This window comes from Sinocyclocheilus grahami, unplaced genomic scaffold (assembly GCF_001515645.1).
Source record: "Sinocyclocheilus grahami isolate Dianchi unplaced genomic scaffold, SAMN03320097.WGS_v1.1 scaffold196.1, whole genome shotgun sequence".
In the NCBI taxonomy this organism is placed as follows: domain Eukaryota; kingdom Metazoa; phylum Chordata; class Actinopteri; order Cypriniformes; family Cyprinidae; genus Sinocyclocheilus; species Sinocyclocheilus grahami.
The window spans coordinates 131913-143918 of record NW_015505375.1 but is presented as its reverse complement, the minus strand read 5'-3'; the positions used below and the strand labels follow the sequence as shown (position 1 = coordinate 143918).

At 37.9% G+C, this 12006-nt stretch overlaps 1 long non-coding RNA gene across 1 annotated transcript; it reads right to left on the bottom strand.

The window, feature by feature from the left end:
• Nucleotides 1-475: 475 nt before the first annotated feature.
• On the bottom strand, nt 476-1505 carry LOC107595099 (uncharacterized). Its single transcript, XR_001610228.1, has 3 exons — nt 1428-1505; nt 1277-1347; nt 476-772 (listed from the first exon to the last, which is right to left on the bottom strand). It is a non-coding gene; the product is annotated as an uncharacterized lncRNA (long non-coding RNA).
• Nucleotides 1506-12006: the final 10501 nt, after the last annotated feature.

Sequence of the window (12006 nt, the reverse complement as noted above, 5' to 3'; positions counted from 1 at the left end):
GGGAAGAAATATGACGTAACGGATAAAACTGTATGTCAAAACGTCTGTGTGCGGAATGGGAGAGGAGGAAATACAGGCAGTGATAAAAGAGAGTGAGAGAAAGAAGGAGAGATGCAACAAGGGATTGAGAAGTGGGGGAAGGTGGTGTGCTGACCTTCGCAATGGTATCACTTTACTGTGTGCCATTTACAGTTGAAAACGTTAACATTCATTGTCTGAATTTGACTTGAATTTGAATAGCAAACATGCTGCAGAAAAGTCAAAGGTTTGATAGAATGAAAAAGTAAAGATTTTGCTAAAAATTTGACAGTTTTATAGTAGCCTTAGAGCAAGATATACTACTTGAATTTAAATAACAATATGTTTATTACATTCACTTTTATTTTAAGAATTAGAACTGAAGAACACTTCAGTGCAAACACTTCACCTCAGCAAAGCAGAGTTTGAAAGCCTTACTGTATTTTTGTAGAAAAGGTACACAGGTACATATCTTTCAAAGAATGGCCTAAAATAATGCTGAATTGCTGAGATGGCCTGACATTTCCTCTTGCCATTGATTAAGTTACCCTACGATACAGTAGAAAGGAAACATTGGAGGGTGTCAACTAGGTGCTCTGGTTTCCCCACAATCCAAAGACATGCAGGATAGAGGATAGGTGAAATGGAAACACTAAATTGTCCATAGGTGTGAATGTCTGTCTGTGTAATCCCAGGGATGGTTTCCCTGCCTATGGCTTGAGGCATTGAGATAGGGTCCAGCATCCCCACAACCCTGTATAGAACAAGCAGTTTGGAAAATGGAAGGATAGAAGATGTTTTCATTATACACAACTGCATATTTTTGCTCCTTCTGATCAAAACATTGCAATCACATCTGTCATTTTAATGGATGTTCCAAATCTTCTGCCTTTCCTCCTAAGCACTTTGGGGAAATTTGGATTTGGCAGCAATTTTTCAAATGGATCAGCATTTATTCCTCACCCATGGTATCCATTATAACAAATAAAATCATATCAAAACCATTTTGCAGGCCTTGGACAGGGGTGTCCACTGTCTCCTATGCTATTTGCCCAATATACTGAACCCTCACCTGTGCAATACGCCAGTATATAGAAGGTTATCAGCTCAAAACAAACCATAAAATTTTAATTTTATATATAAAATATCCTACATATTACATACATATACAAAATTCAGAGATCTAGCATGAGGTCTGCCCTTCACTACCTCCATTACATGTAGTTACCTCAATGTAAGCATTGAAAAATACACTTACGGTGACAAATACAGTGCTGCAGGGATGACATATTTTGTAGGCCTACCTGGAGTTAGCATCACCTTGGTTCCCTTGACAAAAACCCAATAATTTCCATTGGCTTTTGGATTGTTGCATAAAATAAACTCCAACAAAGGTTTATGATTCTTACATGTTTGGTTCATCATGATAACCTACACCAGGGGTGTCAAACTCAGTTCCTGGAGGGCCGCAGCCCTGCATAGTTTAGTTCCAACCCTGTTCCAACACACATACCATGTAGTTTTCAAATAAGACTTAATGACTTGTTTAGCTGGATCAGGTGTTTTTAATTAGGGTTGCATCTAAACTGTGCAGAGCTGTGGCCCTCCAGGAACTGAGTTTGACACCCCCGACCTACACAAATGAACACAACTTGAGTTTTGAAACCTATATGCAGTACAGTCGCAGCTGGGTTCCAGGAAGACTTATAGTCTGTTCAACATTCATTCTTAAAATTTTACCCAATCACTGGTATTGCTTTGGCTTCAAATGTTCACAACAGCTTATCATTTCACGGTGTTCACTTGGGCTGTCATAGCACCTCTCATCTGCCATCTGTTTAGCCCCAACATGGTGTACAGTATAAGCTCCAAACCCCAATTAATTCAACTGGGTTACAGATGTTAAAGTGTCTTGATTATCATTACTGTAATGCTTTTTACATGGCTTTGTCACTCATCTCTGTATCACCTGTGCCTGCACCCCAAGTGCTGCTGCTAGACAATTGACAGAAACTAGAAAGAACAGCATATCAACAATTTTGGTCACTCTTCATTGGTTATCAGTCCAATGAAGGGTCAGCCAGGATTTATTATTTGTTTTAAAAAGAGTAAATACTTGTAATTGTCACCTAAACCTCTCAGATTTTCTAACTATTTAAATATATTTTATGGCACTATTTTCTGTAAAAAAAAAAAAAGCTTTGACTTTGGAGTTTTAGGATATGTGAATTAATCAAGTGATATCAATAGGACTGCAGTGAGTTAGATGGTCCTGGTCCTATCACTCCAAAGGTCTTTCTCCTAATTCTTCTCCTTTCTCCTAATTTTGATGGCTGTATGTCATAACAGTATGATATAGGACATTGCATTCGAGTTGAAAATAGCCTTTAAGCAATTTTTTACATAAATCTTATCTACACAATGTAATGTAGAGGAAATGAGTCAGGCTTTGTAATTACAGTACATGGACGTTCATGTAGTCAGTATAAAAATGCACAATACCTTCGCTCTTAGGATCATAAAGACAAGGTGAACCCCAGCAGATAGTTAACCTCTGATTGCATAACCTTATGTTTAGTGATCTCCCACGTTATGACACAAAGCCGATATGCAATTGAACATCAAAAGTCAAGTTTTCACTTGTCTTTTTCACTAGTTTTCAAAAGACAGTTTTCACTAGTTTTCTGTCTTCCTTTGTTCAGTTTCCCCGCTACTCTTTAGCTGTCATGGATATTCATTTAATCAACACGTTGATTGACGTTAATGTTTTCCATTATTACCCTTTGCCATTTATTTAAGTAGCTATGTTCTCACCTTTCATTTGTCTGGTATTGTTTGTGTTGAACACAACTGTCTTGCAGTTTGGTTATCTTTTAAGTTATTTTAATAAACCTTGTTTTATTTGTATTATTCATCATCTTCCTTGGAGTTTGTGACACTGTAGAACTGAGTTTCCAGTCTCTTCCAGTTCAATTAACGCAACCCAGCTGAAGCAAACAGGGAAAAACACTGGTTTGCCAAAATGAGCCAAATTGGGTTGTTTCTAACTAAGTAGTGTACATGACAGAGTGTCACCTATGCTAAGATTTGCTATTTTGCCAAAAATGTAATCCTAGTAATCTGATTATTTTTATTTTTTCATCTTTAGATTTTTTGTTACTGTTCATGTGTCTATAGTACTGTAACAGATTAGATATTTTTTCGTATCCCGATTACGTAACTGGTTAACCCTTTAACTGAGTGAGAAGCTACAAGCTTCAACATTCCATCCAGTTCCTGGTTAGCTGTGAAATAATTGGAACTGCTGTCAGGGATAAGTCTCTAATTGCATGAAGCGCTGAACCCGAGGGTTTGACAATGTCTGCTCTTTTTTTGATCCAAGGTATTTAGCGCTGAATGTGCTTGAGTAAATAAGCAAATAATCTTCAATTAAACTGGACCTGACCTTGCTTACACTTCACCTGATCCACCACCAATTAAACACTTGGGCTCAGCAACCTGCCAGAGGATAAAGTGTGTGTGTGTGTGTGTGTTCATATACCCACTTCACCATATTTTGTTGACAAATTTATAGAAGTGAGCTAAACCTGACAAAATATTACAAAACCTCCTTTTGGGAACGCCTTCATTTGTAAAAACAATATGATGATGAAGTATTATAATATTCATTACTGTATATAAAAACAATACAAGTCTATGCAATATCCCAATTTAGATAACTGTCACAGTTCTGTTTAGTTAGTTTCATTATTATGGACTTTTAATTTGTTTTCATTAGTTTGCTGTCTTTTGTGCAGTTTTCCCGCCACTCTTTTGTTGTCATGGACACTCATTAATCAGCACACCTGTTCTCCCTTTAGTTTATTATCACTGCGTATTTAAGTTACTCTGTTCACTTTTTAGTTGTTTGGTATTGTTTGTGTATAGTTGCTATCTCACAGATTGACTATATTTATGCAATAAACCTTGTTTATTTTTATCATCTTTGTCTTCAGTTTTTTTGGAATTCTGAAGAAAGGCTTTAGTTTCACAGTAATTTTATGTAAATGTAGTTTTTCTAAAAAATTTATCTTTCTACAAAAATAAATAAATAAATAAAAATCTACAAAAAATATTTTGGTCTCATCTAACTATAAAACCTGATCCTACTGAAAGTAACACCTTGGGAATGTATACGTTGATTTTTTTTTCTCATTGGTGCCAGTAATTTTAGAGAAAAACATTGAATTTATTCCACATTCATTTGTTATAGATTTATATTTATATTAATTATTAGATTTGTGTATTTTGAATAAAATATTAAATGGATACTCCACCCCAAAATGAAAATTGTGTCATTAATTACTTACCCCCATGTCATTCCAAACCCCTAAAAGCTTTGTTCGTCTTCGAACACAATTTAAGATATTTTGGATGAAAACCAGGAGGCTTGTGATTGTCCGATTGACTGCCAAGTAAATTACACTGTCCAGGTCCAGAAAAGTATGAAAGACATCGTCAGAATAGTCCATCTGCCATCAGTGGTTCAACTGTAACGTTATGAAGCGATGAGAATACTTTTTGTATGCGAAGAAAACAAAAATAATGACTTTATTCAACAATTCGTCTCCTCTGTGTCTCTCTGCATCACCGTAGCGCCATTTTGGAGAATAACCACTGAACGCAAGCAGCGTACGCTATTCTGTGTCAGCCGCGACACAAGGATACGTTTTCTACATGTATTTAAACTTTGATTTGAACGAAAACAGCGCATCCGTGCAGCAAGGTTATTATAGTTTTGAATTTTTAAATTAGTTTTATTTTAATATCGTTTTCAAATTTGCTATACAATTCAGTTTCGTTTTTATTAGTTTCATTAATATTGTTGTTAGTTTTAGTTTAGTTTTTATTTTGTGAACGCATTTTTATTTAGATTTTATATAGTTTAGCAGAATTAACAGATAATTTCCAGAGCGCAGGCCAAAGAAAGACTTAGGCATAAAAGGCAATAAGGCATAATTTAGCCTTAGTGATGCAATGTCTAGTGACACAAAATTAACTGCATACTGAGATTGATTAAATGGTAAAAGTATACAAATATACGCCAAAATTAATCAGTCAAGCCTTTTTACTAAATAAATCTACACAAGTTGTGCTTAATGTCATTTTTATTAGTTTCATTAATATTGTTGTTAGTTTTAGTTTAGTTTTTATTTTGTGAACGCATTTTTATTTAGATTTTATATAGTTTAGCAGAATTAACAGATAATTTCCAGAGCGCAGGCCAAAGAAAGACTTAGGCATAAAAGGCAATAAGGCATAATTTAGCCTTAGTGATGCAATTGTCTAGCGACACAAAATTAATGCATACTGAGATTGATTAAATGGTAAAAGTATACAAATATACGCCAAAATTAATCAGTCAAGCCTTTTTACTAAATAAATCTACACAAGTTGTGCTTAATGTCATCTAATGATGTGTATTGAGATATTTAATATGACAATAAATGTAGCCTAATTTGGTTATGAGAGTTAGATGTCTTTTTTCTTTTTTAACAATCATAATATATTGTAACTGTCGTATCTTGCTCACTTTTCTGTGAACAGCTGCGCATAAATCATAACCGGGACTAATGAAATTCAATAATAACGGCAATCGCATTTAACAGTAGGCTAAAGGCTCATATTTGAATATGTTCTTTTCATATATTAAGAATTATAAGCGTGTTTATGATGTGATTTAGCCTATGCACATTTGTCCGAAAGCCTGGCAGAGTGATCACAAGATGCTATGCTAAAGTTTTGTATTGTTTTCAGAAAGGATGCAGGTTCTCATCTTTTTTTCTGTTAAGCCAAGGGGTGAGAACTTAGTGATTACTAAAACGATTATTTATTTTTGATAATTATTTATTTCAGTTAGTTTTTCAATAACTGTTGTTAGTTTCGTTTCGTTTTAGTTGTTGAATTATTTTGCCATTTTTATTTTATTTCAGTTTACGAAATTGTTTTTTCATCAATCGTTTTCGTCTTAGTTTTAGTTTTCATTTACGAAAATAACCTTGCCGTGCAGCACGGCTGACACAGAATAGCGTACGCTGCTTGCGTTCAGTGGTAATTCTCCAAATTGGCACTAAGTTGATGCAGAGAGACACAGAGGAGACGAATTGTTGAATAAAGTCATTATTTTTGTTTTCTTCGCGTACAAAAAGTATTCTCGTCGCTTCATAATGTTACGGTTGAACCACTGATGGCAGATGGACTATTCTGACGATGTCTTTCATACTTTTCTGGACCTTGACAGTGTAATTTACTTGGCAGTCAACCGGACAGTCACAAGCCTCCCGGTTTTCATACAAAATATTTAAATTGTGTTCCGAAGACGAACAAAGCTTTTACGGGTTTGGAACAACATGGGGGTAATGATTAATGACAAAATTTTCATTTTGGGGTGGAGTATCCCTTTAAGAGGAAAAACTTATTCTGCACCACTCAGTAAATGCATAACATTTACAATTTCCATCAGTGAAATTGCTATCATATCACCATCAGTAAGAATTATGACCACATCACCTTGAAGTTGAAAGTATCATTTGCCTTTTTGAGTTTAACCTTCAAATCTTTTGCTTGCTGCACTAATGATGGTGTAGCTATTCCTGTTTGCGCATTAGCACAAGCCCTTTAACCTGACTATGTCTGCCCCTGTTTTCACAGAGATAATAAAGCCATCAAAGCATGCAAACATGCTTGTGCTGTGTCTCCATGATGAGCAGGCAGTGAGGAAATGACTTTCCAGGCAGACTTGCTACTGATCTTAAAAGGCCAAGGCAACAACTAAATAGTGTAAGGCCAAATTACAAATTAAAGTGTCCTCACAGCAGTCATATTAATGTGGTAAATACATTTCTGTGAAGTTTCACACTGCTATTGACATTGTTGAAAGGGTAATGAGGCTATTAGTATAAAATGTGAATATGATAACATCCCATAACCTCTGAAATTACAAACTTTTGATTAGTCTCAAGGTAATAAATAATAACACATACATAGAGCTCATAAAATATAGTAATAAGGCTGAAACATAAACTTTTTTTATATAATTATCCCTTTATGTTAACATTTTAAACCTTGTGTTTTACCCTAGGGAGGGGGGGTTTTACCCTGGGGAGGTGGGATCAGAGCTTGAGTTGAAGCTGCTTCATTGAGCCCCTCATCAGTGGACATGCAGTTAAATGCAAAATTGCGGAGTTCTTTATAGATATTCTACGGCAGACCCACACATAATATAAATTAGCAAAATGTTGTCCAGTGTGACATTATGGTGTGTAAACTGAGGTACCATACAGATATGTTATGTTGTATGAAAATGTTATTTAACTGACTGGAAACACCCAATTCTGACTGGCTTCAGCAGTTATGCATGGTTCATATACAGATCTGCTGTCTGATGCAACTCCGTAAGATAATGATGATATGTGGATTCACTCATGGATTTTACTAAAAATATTCAGATTTAAAGGGCTTAAAATAATTTGATACTGACATACAATGTTTGGGCTTTTGTTTACAAACAGGTTTCCCTAAAGCCCTTCAGCTTTTACATGTAAGCTAGGGTAGTAGATGTACAGTACACGTTTTTTCTAACTTTGTACGCTCAGCTTGTAAAAGCTGTAATTCATTTTTCAACAAGGCCCAATATTTTACTTTTAAAAAATGGATGAGATGGAACAGCAACAAAATACTAGAGAAGGCAACAACAACAAACAATTAAAACAGGTGTGTGAGGCGGGTTAAAAGATATAAGTTCAGGAGAGAAATAGTGCAGACATTGGACATAGGAGAAACTTTCTAGTGCGTATGTATCAAGGACCTATATTTTAACTTCATCAAATGTAAAATCTACTCAGAGAGCATGCAATTTCGAATGAGTTGTGTATGCATACACTAAGTTTTTGTGTCAAAACTTAAGTATACTTTGGGCTTAATCTGCCATTATTCAGAAAGTTAAACAATTCCCTGCCAAACAGCTAATTACAAGAAGCTCGCACCATTGGTTGAACCAATTGGTTTGTCATTCAAACAATTAATGTGTCTCCGCACATTAAACCCCTGTTGAAATAAAACAGCATAGGCCTATGCTGGTTAGGTATGTTTTGAAGTAGAGACCTGCACGGGACGGATTTTTCAGTCCCGCTCCCGCAAGATTCTGTCCCGCGCCCGCCCACTCCCGCAGAAATATATCTTATCTGGGCCCGCTCCCACCCGTGACATTCATGTTTTGTCCCGCTCCCGCCCGCATAAAAGTAATCTATATAGAGTTTTTTCAGTACATCAAAGAAATTTACATGAAATGGTTCTGTAACATCTCCTAAGCTCCATAACATCCCAGCATAAACACTTAAATATTTGTTATTGAGGCTAAGCAGCAACATTAACAAACCAGTTATTTTTAAAGGGGTCATATGATGCTATTTTAAAGATCATTATTTGGTGTATTTGGTGTAAAAGAATATGTTGACATGCTTTAATGTTCAAAAAACACATTATTTTTCAAATACTGTACATTATTGTAGGTCCTCTATGCCCCGTTTGGAATGGCAGAATGCAGCAGCGCTTCCTTTATTATCAGTAAAAGCTGACATCTCAGTTAATTGCGATCTCATAAAGCTCTGTTATAACACAATAAATGTATGCACAATGAATCTTTCACAATGTCTACACTTCGTGTGTTAAAATGAGAGGTTTAGTGAGCACGCAATTTCAGCACTGCGGTGAGTAGATTCTAACTTAATCACCTCTGAATGGCCATTGCGTTTCAGAAATCAACTGCTAAATCTGTGATTGGCTACATTGCACAACCCTTTAAACACGTGTTATAAATAGAAACTATGCCTAGCTTGCGCATGTCAATAATTTTAATCATGTTAATATTAGTTGTTCTTTTTGCTTTTGTGCAACAGATAAATATCAATTTATATGTTTTAGACACTTTAAGTTTAGATAATTTCTATTTTGCGGGTGTCCAGCGAATCATTTTTTTTCTCCCACATGTAACGAATCAGCTCATGGGAAATATGAATAATTAACCATAACTAGTTATAATTAATTATGAATATTTTAGATCCGCTGTAGATATTTAGCTGACCTCTCAGGGTCAACTGTCTTGTCAATTCTATCCCGCACACAAAAATCTCTTCCCGCCCGCATCCGCACTCGCCCATGAAGAGTTGTCCCGCACCGCACCCTGTTGTGTTGTGTCCCGCGGCAGTGCAGGTCTCTATTGAAGCATGGCTGCTGGTTTAAGCTGTTCCTTAGCTGGATTAAGATGATCCTGTGCTGGTTTAAGCTGGTCAAGTGCTGGTCATGTGCTGGTCGTAAGCAACTAGCTCTTGCTCAGGACCAGCTTAGGACCAGCGCATGACCAGCACTTGATCAGCTTAAACCAGCACATGACCAGCTAAGGACTAGCTTAAACCAGCTCAATGCATATGCTGTTTTTTTCAACAGGGACTGGGATGGGAAAAAAGTATTTTACCATCTAACATATAAATAACATTCAACACATAAACCTGTACACACACATATTTTACCTTTGACACAATGACACTTAACTATTCTACAACCATAAAGGTACTTACTGTAATTCCCATTTACAGCAATACCCATAAACAAAGTTTCATTTACATTTGAAATGGGTTGTAATCAAATTACAGTTACACCTTAAAATTATTTTAGATTAGATTACTTTTATTTATAATGTAATTTATTTCATTTAAACATTAATGTAAACTGTAGTGGGCAATTAATGTAAACAGCAGTTCGTGATTTTCTGACTATGATACTTTGCAAAAGCATCTTCACAAGTTCTGCTCATAAGTTTCTCTAGTTGCTGTAGCCCCTGCAGAATATGCAAAATTTCAATAATAATAAAAAAAAAAAGATCTTAAAAATTGCACGTTATTTTTATTTAGTACTGTCCTGGATAAGCTATTTCTCAAAACACGTTTACATATATTCCACAAGACAAAATTGCCCCATTCAAAAATGTATACATACCCTGAAACCTCAACTGTCTGTCATTACTTGAATGATCCACAACTGTTTTCATGTCTGTGTTAGTTGTTTGTGAATCGCTTGTTTGTCCTTGTTTGTCCCACTGTTCTTCAGAAAAATCCTCCAGGTTCTGCACATTCTTTGGTTTTCCAGTATCTTCTGCATATTTCAACCCTTTCCAACTAAATTATTTTGAGATCCATCTTCTCACACGAAGGACAATTAAGGGACTCATACACAACTATTACAAAAAGTTCAAACATTTACTGATGCTCAAGAAGATTGTCTGCATTTTTTCCTTCAAGAAATATTGTGGAAAACTGATGTTGTCAAAAATAATACGCAGAGGAAAACATACTTGGTTACTAATGTAACCTTGGTTCCCTGAGAGGGAACGAGTACTGCATCTACTAAGATGCTATGGGGAAAACTCCTTTTTCTCTGATGACTGAAGCCTTTTCAATAACGCAGTGTAACTGCATGGCCATTGATTCGTGCAGTGAATTAAAAACAAACCAATGGCTCGGCAGCGGATCTGCATGAGCCTATGGCGACGAAGCCCGCCAGAATGGGCGGGGCCATCTGGCTATATAAGCGGGAATTCCGCCATAGGATCCTCAGGTCTTTAGAGCCCTCAACACCGTGGGCAGATCCCATGTAGGGACAGTGATGGGGCGAGGCGGGTTGAGCCTCCTAGACCCCTTCAAAAAACGAACAACTAGGCTGTTCCTGCCCACCGATTGGCCAGCTATAGGAGTGTGAGAGGCTGCTATGGCTGCTACATTGACCTTGAGCGTGGAAGGGGAACAACCCTTATCCAACAGCTCTTGCAAGAAGGACAATATCAGAGATATATTGCAGGAAATTGGGTCTGCGCCATGGGCTGTACACCAGGCGGAGAGGACAGACCATTTAAGGGCATAGAGCCATCTCGTAGATGGTGCTCTAGCCTGAGAGATTGTGTTTAGTACGCTCTCGGGGAGGTCTGCAGGGTCCCTTCGAGAGGCCAAAGATGCAGAGCCCACAGCTCGGCTGGGGGTGCCATATCTTTCTGTTCGTCTGAGAGAGTAGGTCCCGTCTCAGGGGAATGGGCCACAGGGCTGCTGATAGCAGCCGAGACAGCTCTGCGAACCAGTGTTGGTTCCTCCAGAGCGGGGCCACTAACAGAACCTTGTGTTTCTGTTCCCTGATTCACCTGATTACCTGCGGGATCAGGGCGATCGGGGGGAAAGCGTAAAGGATTGGGCTAGTCGTGGGCCAATGCATCCCTGTCCTTACTTCGTAAAAGTGCGAGGAGCTAGGGACAGTCTGAAGGGAAGGACCGTGTATTGATATGCCACTCCCTCAAAGGAGAATTTCAAGAATCCTCTGTGTTGGGGGGCTAACCGGATGTGAAAGTAGGCGTCTTTCAGATCCGGCGAAATGAATCAGTCCCCTGGGCATAATTGCGAAAGGATCTGTTTCAATGTAATCCGTCCGAATGGCTGTCTCATAAGGGCGCGATTTAGGTGCCTGAGATCGAGGATGGGCCTTAGGCCGCCATCCATTTTGGGGACGAGGAAGTAACGGCTGTAGAAGCCTGACTCGCTTTGAGCTGGTGGAACCATCTCTACAGCTCCTTTTGCCAGTAAATTTATCACCTCGGAGCGCCGGATGTGAGCGTCCGTGCTCTGCACTAAGGCGTGGGCGGCGCCCAAGCATGAAACGCACTCGCAGGAAGCCCTGCATGAATGGCAGTAACAGAGCAGCATTTGCAACAACGCAGAGAGAAAATTTGCTCTTAGAAATTTGTTCTGATAGAAATCGCCGGATGGCAGCAGGGGACCGGAACACCACAGCTGCTGCAGATGCTGAAAGTCTTGATCCGCTGCGAGGCTTGTTCACGGCGAACATTTGAGTCTCGTAGAGCAAAGATCTTGCAGTCGTCGCTGAAGGAGAAGAAATCTGAGGATCCTATGG